The 16,224-nt window shown below is 41.4% G+C and overlaps 1 non-coding gene across 1 annotated transcript; it reads right to left on the reverse strand.

The window, feature by feature from the left end:
- Window positions 1-15,519: 15,519 nt before the first annotated feature.
- LOC136377767 (U6 spliceosomal RNA) lies at window positions 15,520-15,626 on the reverse strand. Its single transcript, XR_010746399.1, has one exon. It is a non-coding gene; the product is annotated as a U6 spliceosomal RNA (small nuclear RNA).
- Between the last annotated feature and the right edge of the window lie 598 nt (window positions 15,627-16,224).

The following is a 16,224-nucleotide window of genomic DNA, read 5'->3' on the forward strand; positions in this document are numbered from 1 at the left end:
GGGTCTCTTTCTCCCTCCCTTTGGCTGGAATCTGGATGTAGCTGAGACCCTCTTGGCATATGAAGATGACGACAGTAGCCTAGGAAGAACTTAGAGCAACGTTGGTCCCTATCTGACTTCAAGGAGAAGAAACACCCAATCACTGTGGACCATTTTTCTCAGAATTGTTATGGAAAGAGAAACAAAGGACTATGCTCTTGAAACCATTCCTTCTTTTGGTCTTTTTGTTATAACAGCTTAACTTAACCCTATTTAATGTTGAAGTTGGCACCAGAGGTGTTGTGCTGCCATAACCCAAACCTAAATTACATAGACATGGCTTCCCTGTCAGATGGCAGCTGATAAGGAAACAGTTCAGGCTATCACATTGGTGACCATTGCTATGCTATTGGAAAATACACTGTGTCTGTAAAGTCATGATGCACTTTTGACTGGTCACAGGAAAGCAACAAAAGATGATAGAAATGTGAAATCTGCACCAAATAAAAGGAAAACTCTCCCAGTTTCATACCTATTCAGTGCAGTTCAATGTGGACTCACACACGGATTTTTAGGGCTCCTTAGGTAGCTATCCCGTATAGCCTTTACAGACTCGTCACTGACTGATGGCCTACCAGAATGGGGTTTCTCCACCAAACTGCCGGTTTCCTTCAACTGCTTATCCCACTGAGTAATATTATTCCTATGTGGTGGCGCTTCCTTAAAAATGCGCCAATATTCACGTTGCACTTTGGTCACGGATTCGAATTTAGTGAGCCACAGAACACACTGAACTTTCCTCTGTACTGTTCACATCTCAACTGGCATGGCCGTGGGCTGCTCCACTGAATACACGGTGTTACGTCATCATCTGCGTGTGCGCACATGCTGACACCTCATCTTACAGAAACTGGGAGGGTTTTCCTTTTATTTGGTGCAGATTTCACTTTTTTTTTATTTATTAAATTTAATGCAGTGACATTGATAAATCAGGGTACATATGTTGAGAGAAAATATCTCTAGATTATTTTGACATTTGATTATGCTGTATACCCCTCCCCCAAAGTTAAATTGTCTTCTGTCACCTTCTATCTGGTTTTCTTTGTGCCCCTCCCCTCCCCTAACCCCTCTCTCCTTCTTCACCTCATCCCCCCTCCCCCCGCCCCCACCCCTGTTGCCATCACATTTTTGTTCATGTCTCTGAGTCTCATTTTTATGTCCCTTCTATGTATGGATTCATCTTAGTTTTTTTTCTGATTTACTTATTTCACTCCGTATAATGTTGTCAAGGTCCATCCATGTTATTGTAAATGATCCGATGTCATCATTTCTTATGGCTGAGTAGTATTCCATAGTATATATGTACCAAAGCTTTTTAATCCACTCGTCCTCTGATGGACACTTGGGCTGTTTCCAGATCTTCACTATTGTGAACAATGCTGCCACAAACATGCGGGTGCATTTCTCCTTTTCAAGCCGTTCTATGGTGTCCTTGGGGTATATTCCTAAAAGTGGGATAGCTGGGTCAAAAGGCAGTTCGATTTTCAGTTTTTTGAGGAATCTCCATACTGTTTTCCACAGTGGCTGCACCAGTCTGCATTCCCACCAGCAGTGCAGGAGGGTTCCCTTTTCTCCACATCCTTGCCAGCACTTATTCTGTGTTGTTTTGTTGATAAGTGCCATTCTGACTGGTGTGAGATTTCACATTTTTATTGTCTTTTGTTGCTTTCCTGTGACCGGTCAAAAGTGCACCATGACTTTACGAACACACTGTATTAACCCACTTCAAATGTGTCCATGGAAGATAAAGGACAAGGGGAGACTTTTTAGAGGAGTGAGTCAGAGGTCACATAGGAAGATAAATACATTTCTCTTGGTGAATATATCTAGGATCATACCAAAGAATTTCCTCCATGTCAAGGAAGGGGTTCTTTTCATTCTTTCTCAGTGGGATGTAATCATTGCTATCAGCCAATGACTGCTCTATGTTTGAATGCTGCTGTGTTAGTTCTGATTCTGCTCCAACATTGTATATGGAAGGTGAGACAGATAACATGTCTTTTCGTTTATAGGTTGCCAGACCTAGAGATGCCAAATCTGATCCTGAGAGGAGACTATATCTCACATAGATCTTGGACTTAAAGATTTTGGAATAATCTTCCTTGGAAAGAGGGCCAATATGTGGGAGGAAGAGGGTACACACAGATATTGGGGGTCAGAAGTATAGACAACGGTGAGCCCTGCTACCTGTCTTCCAAACCCTATTAACTCCTCCTTCTATACTAACAGAGTTAGCTTCCAGCTTCACGGCTGCCCAGCCTCCTTTAAAGCTAAGTGTGTCTTATGTAGTGTGTCTTAAGTATTTGCTAATGGAATATGAGTTGTAATGATGTTTTTCCCTTTTGCTCTGAGGTGTTATGTTCTCCACATTTCCTTTCCCCCTCCCCTGGGACCTAGACATAGTAACATTCCAGCTTCAATTGTGCAGATGGTGACAGTGCCCTAGACATGGATAAGTGACAGCTTGGAAGAAATCTGAGTTCTTGAGCGGTCATCTTGAACAAGGCTACCACCTCAGTACTGTTGCATGAGAAAGATCAATGTCTACATTCTTATGGTTCCTGTATCACTATAGCAGCTTGACTTCCCCTGAACTAATTGACCAGACAACAGTGCATTTGTTTCCAGGTGCAACCAAGGGTCACATCATGAAATGGACAATCCCGCTCTACAGTTTGACCAGAGTCATGCAAGATGTCTTGTGTCTAATTTTTGGTTGCAAACTCATAAATACCAATTTCAAGTTATTGGGTCAATCTTTGCTCTTGTATAATTTCAGAACAGCTCACATGAGAGAACAAGGTCATAAAAGTCTTCAAAATAAAATATTTATGAATACAAATCTTTATAGAAATGAAGTAAATAATATAGAATGTGGAGAATGTGAGTGGAAAAGCTCTCATGAAATCCATCCAACAATAGGATCCCAATACCAACCAAGTCTGCGAATGACTGATCTAATTTGGATTATTTGAAGAGAATTAATTATTGTTTTTTAAGCCCATATGAATGGCTTTGGATGGCTTACCATGTATGAAGCTGGGTAGGAAAGAGCTGTTTGTCCAAACAAGCTGGAGGTTATTATACCCACCTTATCTCACTCAAGTTCACCCCTCTGCCCAGTAGGTCTTTCCAATCCTTTCTTTCTTCCATAATGAAGTTATGCTGAACTTTAAAGCCCAGCTCAACGATGACCACATATGAGAAGACTTTCTGGTTCGCTTCCCTCTTTATTCCCACAGCATTTGGTTCAAAGTGCCAGAAGAGCATCTTTCATAGAAATTTTAGTTGTTCCATACAAGATCGGCCATGGACTACTTAAAGGCAAAGACAAGATGTTATTTGTCTCCACCCTTTGTTCTTGACCCACACCTGGAATATAGCAGGCTACTTACAAATAGTTGTTGAACTAAATGAGTGCCTGTTCCCAGGTCCAACATATTCTCTCTCCACAAGGGAGTACAGCCAGTGGATGAGGGAAGGTTGGCTGTGATGGCAGCCCCCTCTGTGTAATTATCCCCTTCCAGTGAATAATGGGGCTTCAGCACTGTGTCTGATTCTTTGATGAAGATGAAACTATTTAATCAGGTTTGGTTGCTCATCTCATCATCTTCCCGCATCACACCCTTCCTGACGAGTTCATTAGCTGGAAGAAAAATTGATGACCTCGTTAGTTCTGCACGTTGATTCACTTAGGACAAATTGAAGCTTTAGAATGTCACTCAACTCGGACCCGTGGCAGGACAAGGTCTCACTCTCAGGGCTGTTTGGATACACCATGCCCTTGGTGCATGTGTGTGACGGGTTGCCCAGGAAATTTCTGTTTGAAATAATGTAATTTCCAGTGTACATATTCCCCTCTTAGGTTTCTCTGCATCCTGTTTAGTGAGGAATATACCACTCCTTCACAGGGCCAAGGGCAGGTTCACCTTCTCTCCATCTTGAAATTTTTCCTTCTTCCACTCATTGAAATATTATCCTCCAGGCCATAGTTTACTTCCTAGCCCCACCTCCGTGCACAAAACATTCACTGCATCCTCAGGGTCATAACTCAGATGAATTTGGAAATAGTAAAAGTTGGAATCTCAGCTAACGGACCAGGACAAGAGGAATAAATCAGGACCATGGACAAGAACTGGAAAAAAGGCACCCAGTGTCCTAGATCAGTGGCCTCTTGAAACTTAGCCAAGGATCTGAAACAGAGTTTGCAGAAGCAAGAGGTATGGCTAGCTCTGGTGCTGGTCAGGGGACCCGTTTTAGCAAGGAAAGCATGGCGGCCACTGGAGCTTGGTTAGTAGGTGATCCTGAGGGTTGGGGGCAGAGGTTGGAGGATTGTGGTCCTGGGTGAGGCTCTGTTCCCTCTTCCTCTGATGTTCTTTCTCCTCCTCTACCTTCACGAACTCCTATTGAGTTTTCAAAAGCCAGCTCTTTCTAGAAGATCTTTTCTTTCATTCTCCCCTATATTGTGGGTCATTCCCATTCTCCATCTTGAACACATTTTTAAAGCAGTGTTTGTCATATGGTGTTGTAATTATTCACTAAAAGATAGGTTTCTTCTGCTTTCCAGAGAGCTCTTGAGAGTACAGTTTTATTTTTTTTCTCTCCTGTATCCTCTGCCTAGCTGGCATCTAGATGCTAATTATCTGTTAATTAAAGAATGAGTGAATGAGTGGTAGACATCAGCTTGCAGCTGGGAAGTGAGTTCACATAAGAGGTGGGTAAGCATGGGCCCAATGGAGCCTCAAGGCCCCTACCAATGTCCAGTGCCCTGCTCTGTTGCCACTGGAGTGTAATGCAGGGACACTGAGGCAGAAGGCAAGTGCTGTGGCCTGGGCCAGCACCATACCTTTTAAAACTGTTGATGGAGGTTTTGACAGAGTTGTTATTAAATGTTTTTTGATACATGGTAACATTGTTGACACTGGCTCAGCTGCCTCTTTATACTGGTTGATGTGTTTACAGTGTTTATACTGGGTAAGCTCTTCAATAACATTCTCTCTTTAAATTTATTTTTCTAATTTAGATATATCTGACATATAACATTTGTTTCAGGTATTACAACATAATGACTCAATATTTTTTATATTGTTTATATTAAGGGATCACAATAACTAGTTCAAATCCATCACCACACATTGTTACAAAATTTTTGTGTGTGTGATGAGAACTTTTAAGATTTACTCTCTTAGCAACTTTGAAGTATTCAATATAGCAGTGGTTTTTTACCTATTTACACTTGGGGACTGGTGACAATAGGAGAGTTATTTTGGGAACCATAAGACAGAAATCACTCTGAGCATAAGTGAATTCAATTAAGATCACTGGGTCTATAATCTTCATACAATATTGGTTAACTCTTTCGCAGACTAGACGAAATTTCTGGTGGACCAGCAGTTGAAAAACACTGCAGTATGGTATTTTTAACTATATTCATCATCCTGGGCAATGCACCCATGATTTATTTATTTTATAACTGGGAGCTTGTACTTTTTAACCCTTTTTACATATTTTACCTCTCCCCCTAGGTGGCCTCCGGAAGCCATCAGTCTGTTCTCTGTACATGAGCTTGTTTTGTTTTAGATTCCACATATAAGTGAGATCATACAGTATTTGTCATTCTCTGTCTGACTTATTTCACTTTTTTTGATAATAGCTATTCAGACAGGTGTGAGGCGATATCTCATGGTGGTTTTGATGTGCATCTCCCTGATGATTGGTGATACTGAGCACCTTTACAGGTACCTGTTGGCCAACTGTATGTCTTGTCTGGGAAAATGTCTATTCAGGTCCTCTATCCATTTTTGTATTAAATTGTGCGTTGGGTTTTTTGTTTGTTTATTTGTTGTTGTTGTTGTTTGCTCTTGAGTTGTGTAAGTTCTTTAATATATTGAATACTAACCCTTTATCAGAAATATCATTTGCAAATATTTCTTCTATTCAGTAGGTTACCTTTTAATTTTGTTCATGGTTTCCTTTGCTGCGCTGAAGCTTTTTAGTTTGATGTAGTCCCACTGTTTGTTTATTTTTTTTATTTTTTTGCTTTAATAGGTTCTTATTTTTCATGTGTTTTTCATGACTTCAGCTTCATATGCTGCAGCACACAAACACGTGGCTCATTTCTGGGCTAAACTCAGACATCTTGGAAGTTGCAGGCTGTCCTGGGTTCATACCCTAGTGCCATGCTTACCTGGGAGAGGATGTCAGACAGAGATTGTTTGTTCTCAAAGAATAAAGCCCCACTTAAATTAGTGAAAATAAAGCAGACAGTACAGGGAGGTTTTCCAGACAGTCTCTGGGATAGCTTTGGTGACACACCTGTTATAGTGCTGGGTCTCCATTCCCGAGCTCACTATTCACGTGCCACCCCTGCACGTGGCTGTATCTTCCTGTCCCTCTTTCACTGTCTCAATTCTGAATCCCTGGATAGAGGCTCCATCTACAGATCAGCCCATCTTGGTTTGAGAATCTATCCTGGAACCAGGAAGAACATTTTAAAGTAGAAGGGCTGCCCCTTTTCAGGGGTCATGTTCAGTCAAGACTGGCCTGGAGGAGAAACTGCAAACTTCTCTGCCACAAAGGGAAGCTCATGTCAAAGCCATAACTTATACATGTGTGAAAAGAAAGAAGCTGGGGCCAAAAGGGCGTAGAGGCAAAGTGTCTGTGAGAACGAGGGCAAGGCAGAAATCGAGGCTGAACCTGGAGGACAGAGCAGGTCATGCAACAGGCATGAAGTGGCTTGCTTCCCTCTGCGAAGCGTCCTTCGGTTTACAGAGCTCATTCCTGTACATTGGTTGCCTGGTGGGTTTTCTAAGGTTGGACCCGAGTCAAGATCAAATCTGTATTCCTTCGAATCCCCCTCACCAGGATATCCATTCTGGTACAAAGCAGGTGTCTGGACATGTCCGGCAAATGAAAACACCGAGTCCTGCGGTAAGCCTACAAGGCAGACGTGACATAAAGTTGTCCCACTTGATGGTGAGGGAAACCAAAGCTCAGAATAGATCAGAGACATGCCAAGGATCATACAGATTGCGAATGATGAGAACAACTCAAATCCAGGACTTCTGTCTCCTGGCAGGTTGGTCTTTCCGTAAGGAGGCACGAACTAGCTGAGAGAGAACATGGGGCAGGGGCAGGAATCATTTTAATGGTAGTATTGCTTTGATAAAATGCCCTTTAACTGAATTTCAACCTTTACGGGGCACATTTAGAACTTAAATTGTTAACTTTCACAGTAAAGACCTTGTTGTCTTTTTTTTTCCCCTGGGGTGGTGTGTCCCAAAATGTCTGTAAAGTGAGAGTTGGAGGTTAGTTTCATTAAAACAAAGCTGCCACCCACCTTCCATGGGCTTGTTACAAAGGCACCTCTTTACTTCTTAGTGCTGGAGAGTGACATCTGGCTGCATAGCTTTCCAGGGGATTTCAAGGACTTTGTTCTGAGACAATTAAGCCCACTTGTTCTACCCCCCTCCACTCCCTGCCCGTAGGAGCTGGAACAGAAAGAAAGGGTTAATGTGCTTTTTTAAAACGATGCTCCCCCAGCACTTATCAAATGCTGCTCTCACTTCTTCCTGCCTCCACCTGTAAATGTTAACTAGGCAGGGCAGGTTTGACGTTGACAGAGAGAAATCAGGATTCCATTCTTGACGAGCTGACAAGTGGAGAAAATTCATGTATTATACGGCTGGGAGCAATGGCTTTCTTTCTAATTTATTATACTGGTTCTTATCCACAGTTGTTGTTTTTTCTTTCTGAAGCTTACCTACATTCCAGGGCAAATGTAGGTGGCCTGAAGCACCTCTCCATCTTGCTTTGGCTGTGGTCTTTCTAATGAGCCACTGTCTTGGACACTCTCTCAGTCAGGGCTGTGTGCTGCTGGAGGTCCTGACCTTCTTCCCCTTTCACCTTCTTGGATGTTCTGGGATATTCTCCCCACTGGGGAAGAGTTGCTTGCTGTGTGTGTTCCACGTTGTCTGCCACCCTGAGCATCCATGTGCCCTGAAAACAACGTTGAGAATTTAGCTGCAGTGTGTCCTACTCTGGGGCTGCTTTGTGACTTAGTCTGTCACAAGAGAGGATGTGGGACAACCAAGCTGCCCCTAGGGTGTGATGACTTGTTGCTCTGCATTAGAGGTTTAAATTGAAGTGACAAATCTTCCTAGAACCCTCTTAACAAAAATGGGGGTGGTAATTAGTGTGCGGAGTCAGGTGGACCAGAACTGGTACCAGAAGCAGACAGCCACCAAGAACAGATGCTGCTATAGGAATTAGGCACATTCCCAGTTTCCCAGTCTGATTGGTTTGGTTAATTAATGTTGCCTCTAAGGTGCCTCATAGAGTCACCTGCTGACCCATCAATGGACTACTCTTATGTCACATGCCCATCTCTTTTCTCCAGTCAATGGCTGCCCCTGAGTAAGAAAGGGTCTAGTGCTCACTCTGTTAAAAGAGCTGAATACAGGGCATTCCTAGTTAAAAGATGACAATGGGGCCCTGACTGGGTAGCTCAGTTAGTTAGAGCATCATCCATATATGCCAAGGTTGAGGGTTCAATCCCTGGTCAGGTCACATACAAAAATCAACTGATGAATGCATAAATAAGTAGAACAACAGATCAATGTTTCTCTCTCTAAAATCAGTAAGAAATTTTTAAAATTAAATTAAATATGACAGTGGGCATGTCAGATACCCTGAGGTCACAATCAGAACAGACAGACTGTGACTCATGCAGAAAACCTGTGGGGAGAGGGATAGGTTCGAAGAAGAAGGTGGCATTGTTAGCCAGCAGAAGCCACATAAGTCATGGGACTTGAGTGAACACAGCTGGGCTATAATCTAACTCTTTTTGTTGCCACAAAATAATTGTAGAGTACATGCTCTCTCTTCTACATGTCCATTGTGACTGTTGTTAACTCCTGTCCCCATCAAGCTTGCCTTTTCTGATAATTTAAATTAGATCTTGTCTACATAATAATTACAGTGCATATCTATGTTGTTGTTTATTTTTTTAATTTTGCCTGTCCAGTTTTTCTTCCCTCATGTCTTAATAGAAGTTCTCAGTTCTCCATTGGGGAATTACCCCCACTTTCAGTCTGCTTCAAATGGAGTCGGTCCCATTTCCATTCCCAACTGGCTGATCCCATCCTCCTGGATATGCTGATTGCTTCAGAATGGCCCCATGGCTTAAGCCTGATCATTAAGAAACTGTTTGTTACTTTTGCTAACGTTTTGGGAAAGAGAGACTCTCTATTTCTGGGATTACGGACTCTACGGTTCATACAAGCGTGGAGCTGCTGTGGTCATGTTCTCCCAACAGAAGATAGCCACCAAAGTTAGACACTGTGTATTGATTGTAGACACTGAGCTGCTGGATTTAGACAACTAAACCTCTGCACATCTCAATGATGTGAGTAAATAATCTCCTCCCTGCCACCCCATTTTTGTGGCTAACGCCAGTTTCAATGAGTTTCTGCCATTTGCAACCATAAGGGTCTTGACTGATACTACAGTATTCCAAGGGGGTAGATATTGGGGGACAGAAGAGATGTGTCCTCTGCCCTGTCTCAGAGTCTTCCCTCGAGGGCCTGATTTCACAAACCCACAGGAAATCTCAACCCTGGAGAATGTGTTCTAAGGTTCTGGTTAGTATCTGGGATGGAAGGGTTCAGGAAACTCTTCACCCTCCTCCCCACTCCCCATCAAGGTGGAGGTTAAGTCAGTGATGCTGGAGCTGGCTTCTTGATGTGGCTTCCTAGAGAACAGGCTCCCACTTAAAATTCATCTCTTTGGGTTCTCTCTTTGTATTTAGGTCCTGAGAGTCCCAGCACCATTGTCTCATGCTACTGGAGTATTTCCTACCCTGTAACTAGTGTGATCAATGGCTCTCGGCTTCCCTTAATGCAGGAGCAAGCCCTGTTGTTACTTAGGACAAGGGTCTCATGGTCTGGGAAGTCCTAAATGTTATTTCTTACCACATATTAAAATATAGCACAGTATTTTGTAGATGCAACTATAAACAGGATGAGCTGACAGGAACCCAACCTAATAAGTACTGTATAGCCAACTGCAGAGAAGAAATCAACCTAAAATGGACCAAATAGTGTATATAAACAGTGTCTAAGCCTCCTTTCCAGAAGGCAGAGAGAGCCTTGGGTATAAATCCCCTGTCTCCTTTGCTTACTACCTTGCAACAACCATGTCTCATTTTTGATAGAGGATCACAGCCCCTTGAGTTCAATAACACTGACCTCAGCATGGACTCTATAGGCAGTTTTTGGTTTGAAATGAACATTGCCTCCTCTCTTCTTTTCCTTTAAAGATCTTATTTTTCCTGGTCTTTGAATGGCAAAATCTCATTAGGGTAGGAGAATGAGGCCAAAGAGATCACTTGGCCAGATCATGATTCTGTCAGCTCAGTCACCACAACGCCTTCTCTACTGTCCTGTTCCTTTGCTATGACACTTCCTCTTCCTCATCAATATCCTACTTGCAGGTATCATTCTGTTAACAGTACATGAGGAATGCCAGCATCTGGACCAAGGATCTATTCCCTGATGTTCCTAAGCCAGGGAGATTTCTCCTCTTTCCCACTCTGTGCTGTTTTTTGTCCCCCAGGTCCCCACAGCATTGTTTGTGTGAATTTTACAAATGCATATGACCATGTGAACAAATGGCTTTTGCAAGTAAAGAACGTTGTAGTTTGATTTCTGTCAGCATTACAGCAATCTGCCTCTGCTTATGAATGGCAGGATGGGGCTAAACCAATGAGCCTCTTCCTCTTTGCTTGCTTTTTCCTTGACCTGGAAGGCCCCTGCATTAACATAAATCTGGCCATCCTTTCCTCCAGATTGCCTGCCTGGACCTGAACTCCTTCCACTGCCATCAGCCCTCTCAGCCTGAGCCCAGGTCAGGCCAACCTTCTCCATCTCTCCTGGCATCAGTTCAATACTCTGTTTCCCCTACTCCAAAAATACCAGGTGCAATTTTTTTATTGTCCTATTTGTTTTTATTTTCACAGGTCATCAGTGATTTTTTTTTAACACTGAAAACCCCAATTTCTGCCTATGCTCTATTCCATATTATGCCTATATTAATTCTTCTAGGTTTGAGCTTTTGGACAAAGAGCTTCCCTATAATGCATCCTTTCTCTTTTGTGGCTACATTACTTTGCTGGGATCTGGTAGAGCTCTTGACCTCTGATGCTAGGGACCTCTATTTTGCTGTTATCCCTCAGGGTTGTTATTTGTTTGTGTTTTCACCCATCTCTGGATTATTGATGCAGTGAATTCATCAGGACTCTTTTCAGTTGCAATTAATGGACATCTTAATTCAACATAGCTTGAACAAGGTGAAGGGGAATATCTTTTGTTCATGTAATTGTGATGTCCAAGGTTAGTTCTGACTTCAATACAGTTGAGATAGTGCTGCCTTTTATTTGGGGGTGGGACTTTGTATCTTGGTTCTACCTCTTTTTATGTGTTGGATTTATTCTCTTTTGTATTGGGCAGAGAGGGACATATCTGGTAATAGCTCCAGGCTTACATTATCATAGCTTAAGATACAAGAGGAAAGAGATACCCTATCTTTCTTGACTTGTTCTATTAAATCATATGGAATGCTCTGACTGGCTCTGCCTTGGTCACATGCCCTTCTCTTGGACTAATACCTACAGACAGGGCACGGTGAACTCAGACTAGCCAGAGCAGGGTCACTTGCCTATACCTGTCTCCAGGGACTTGAACACCACAGAATTTGGTACCTGTTCCTCACATCTTATGATTGGAGTGGGAAGAAGTCCCTCAAATTAACAGAGAAGCATCCTAGATAAGTTGCAACAACATATATCTCCTACACTTAGGTAAAACTAAATATTGACATGAAAATGTTTTTCATTAAAGTTGACATAATATCTTCCTTGCTTCCCTAAATCTGCAATTCTATTCCATCAATGTGAAAGTCATTTAAAATTAGCCTGGCCCACAGCATCTCTGATAGGCAATTCTGCTATACAGTTGACCCTTGAACAACATGCTGGTTAGGGACACCAGCCCTCACAGAGTTGAAAATTTGAATGTAACTTTGACTCTCCCAAAAACTTTTTAAAAATTTTTATTTTATTTTTTTAAGTGAGAAGAAGGGAGATAGAGAGACAGAATACTGCATGTTCCCTGACCAGGATCCACCCAGCAACCCCCATCTGGGGCCAGTGCTCGAATCAACCAAGCTATCCTCAGCACCTGAGGCCAACACTCAGACCAGTTGAACTACCCTCAGCTCCCAGGGCCAACGCTTAAACCAATTGAGCCACCAGCTTCAAGAGGGGAAGAGAGAGAGAAGGGGGAGAGAGAGGGGAAGAGAAACAGATGGTTGCTTCTCATATGTGCCCTGACCTGGGATTAAACCCAGGACACCTGCATGCCGATCCAATGCTATATACAATGAGCCAACTGGCTAGGTCCCAGAACTTTTTAAAACAAGAGATAGAAGGGGAAACACAGGAACACACGGCCAGGAAAGGAGAGAGATGAGAAGCATCAACTAATAGTTGCAGCACCTTAGTTGTTCATTGATTGCTTTCTCATATGTACCTTGATGGGGGCAGAGGGCTCCAGCCAAGCCAGCAACCTTTGGGTTCAAGCCAGCAACCTGGCGCTCAAGCTGGTGACCTCTGGGTTTCCAACTTGGGTCCTCAATGTCCCAAGCTGACACTCTATCCACTGTGCCACCCCTTGGTCAGGCCCAGAACTTTCTTTTTTTTTTTTTTTTTTTTTAATAATTTTATTTTTTTAATGGGGTGACATCAATAAATCAGGATACATATATTCAAAGATAACAAGTCCAGGTTATCTTGTCGTTCAATTATGTTGCATACCCATCACCCAAAGTCAGATTGTCCTCTGTCACCTTCTATCTTGTTTTCTTTGTGCCCCACCCCACCCCCTTTCCCTCTCCCATTCCCCCCTCCCCCCCGTAACCACCACACTCTTATCAATGTCTCTTAGTTTCACTTTTATGTCCCACCTACGTATGGAATAATGCAGTTCCTGGTTTTTTCTGATTTACTTATTTCACTTCGTATTATGTTATCAAGATCCCACCATTTTGCTGTAAATGTTCCGATGTCATCATTTCTTATGGCTGAGTAGTATTCCATAGTGTATATGTGCCACATCTTCTTTATCCAGTCATCTATTGATGGGATTTTTGGTTGTTTCCATGTCCTGGCCACTGTGAACAATGCTGCAATAAACATGGGGCTGCATGTGTCTTTACGTATCAATATTTCTGAGTTTTTGGGATATATACCCAGTAGAGGGATTGCTGGGTCATAAGGTAGTTCTATTTTCAGTTTTTTGAGGAACCACCATACTTTCTTCCATAATGGTTGTACTACTTTACATTCCCACCGACAGTGTATGAGGGTTCCTTTTTCTCCACAGCCTCTCCAACATTTGCTATTACCTGTCTTGCTAATAATAGCTAATTGAACAGGTGTGAGGTAGTATCTCATTGCCGTTTTGATTTGCATTTCTCTAATAGCTAAAGAAGATGAGCATCTTTTCATATATCTGTTGGCCATTTGTATTTCTTCCTGGGAGAAGTGTCTATTCATATCCTCTTCCCATTTTTTTATTGGATTGGTTGTTTGTTGTTGAGTTTTATGAATTCTTTGTATATTTTGGATATTAGGCCCTTATCTGAGCTGTTGTTTGAAAATATCATTTCCCATTTAGTTGGCTTTCTGTTTATTTTGTTATCAGTTTCTCTTGCTGAGCAAAAACTTCTTAGTCTGATGTAGTCCCATTCATTAATTTTTGCCTTCACTTCTCTTGCCTGTGGAGTCAAATTCATAAAATGCTCTTTAAAACCCAGGTCCATGAGTTGAGTACCTATGTCTTCTTCTATGTACTTAATTGTTTCAGGTCTTATATTTAGGTCTTTGATCCATTTTGAGTTAATTTTTGTACAGGGGGAGAGACTGTAGTCCAGTTTCATTCTTTTGCATGTGGCTTTCCAGTTTTCCCAGCACCATTTATTGAAGAGGCTTTCTTTTCTCCATTGTGTGTTGTTGGCCCCTTTATCAAAAATTATTTGACTATATATATGTGGTTTTATTTCTGGACTTTCTATTCTGTTCCATTGGTCTGAGTGTCTATTTTTCTGCCAATACCATGCTGTTTTGATTGTCGTGGCCCTATAATAGAGTTTGAAGTCAGGTATTGTAATGCCCCCAGCTTCATTCTTTTTCTTTAGGATTGTTTTGGCTATTCGGGGTTTTTTATAGTTCCATATAAATCTGATGATTTTTTGCTCTATTTCTTTAGAAAACGTCATTGGAAGTTTGATGGGAATTGCATTAAATTTGTATATTGCTTTGGGTAATATAGCCATCTTGATTATATTTATTCTTCCTAGCCAAGAACAAGGTATATTCTTCCATCTCATTATATCTTTTTCGATTTCCCTTAACAATGGTTTATAGTTTTCATTATATAAGTCCTTTACATTCTTTGTTATGTTTATTCCTAAGTATTTTATTTTTTTTGTTGCAATCGTGAAGGGGATTATTCTTTTGAGTTCGTTCTCAATTGTTTCATTGTTGGCATATAAAAAGGCTATGCCTTTATTGACTTCTGTATGTTAATTTTGTATCCTGCGACCTTACTGTATTGGCTTATTGTTTCTAGTAGTCTTTTTGTGGATTCTTTGGGGTTTTCGATGTATAGGATCATATCATCTGCAAAAAGTGATACCTTTACTTCTTCTTTTCCGATATGGATGCCTTTTATTTCTTTGTCTTGTCTGATTGCTCTGGCTAGAACCTCTAGTACCACATTAAATAAGAGTGGAGAGAGTGGACAACCCTGTCTTGTTCCTGATTTAAGGGGGAAAGCCTTCAGTTTAGTGCCATTTAATATGATGTTAGCTGATGGTTTATCCTATATGGCCTTTATCATGTTGAGATATTTTCCTTCTATACCCATTTTGTTGAGAGTCTTAAACATAAAATTGTGTTGTATTTTATCAAAAGCCTTTTCTGCATCTATTGATAAGATCATGTGGTTTTTGTTCTTTGTTTTGTTGATATGGTGTATTACGTTAACCGTTTTAGGTATGTTGAACCATCCTTGAGATTCTGGGATGAATCCCACTTGATCATGATGTATTATTTTTTTAATATGTTGTTGTATTCGATTTGCAAGTATTTTGTTTAGTATTTTAGCATCTGTATTCATTAGAGATATTGGTCTGTAGTTTTCTTTTTTTGTGCCATCCTTGCCTGGTTTTGGTATGAGGGTTATATTGGCCTCATAAAATGTGTTTGGAAGTATTGCTTCTTCTTCAATTTTTTGGAAGACTTTGAGTAGAATAGGAACCAAGTCTTCTTTGAATGTTTGATAAAATTCGCTGGTATAGCCGTCAGGGCCTGGACTTTTATTTTTGGGGAGGTTTTTAATGGTTTTTTCTATTTCTTCTCTAAAAAATATGGAATGCTTCACGAATTTGCGTGTTATCCTTGTGCAGGGGCCATGCTATTCTTCTCTGTATCGTTCCAATTTTAGTATATGTGCTGCCGAAGCGAGCACCCAGAACTTTCTTAATAGCCTGTGGTTGGCCAGAAGCCTTACAGACAACACAAACAGTCAATTAATACATATTTTGTATGTTATATGTATTATATACTGTATTCTTAAAATAAAGTAAGCTAGATGAAATTTTATTAAGAAAATTATAAGAGAAAGTACATTTACAGTATTTATTTAAAAAACCCCATGTATAGGTCAGCCTGTGCATTTCAAACCCATGTTGACCTGACCCATGGTGGCTCAGTAGATAGAGCATTGACCTGGGATACTGCAGTATCAGGTTTTTAACCCTGAAGTGCCCAGCTTGAGTGTGGGCTCATCTGTCTTGAGCACAGGCTCACCAGCTTCAGCACGAGGGACACTGGTTTGAGCATGGGATCATCAACTGGCTTGAAGCCCAAACTCTCTGGCTTGAGCCCAAGGTAGCTGGCTCAGCTGGAGCCCCCTGGTCAAGGCAAGTATGAAAAACAATCAGTGAACAACTAAAGTGCTGCAACTATGAGTTAATGCTTCTTATCCCTCTCTTTTTCTGTTTATGTCTCTGTCTCTTTCTCTCACTAAAAGAAAAAAAAAACCATATTTTTCAAGGGCAACTGTA

The sequence above is a fragment of the Saccopteryx leptura genome, chromosome 6, assembly GCF_036850995.1.
Source record: "Saccopteryx leptura isolate mSacLep1 chromosome 6, mSacLep1_pri_phased_curated, whole genome shotgun sequence".
NCBI classification, from domain to species: Eukaryota; Metazoa; Chordata; class Mammalia; order Chiroptera; family Emballonuridae; genus Saccopteryx; species Saccopteryx leptura.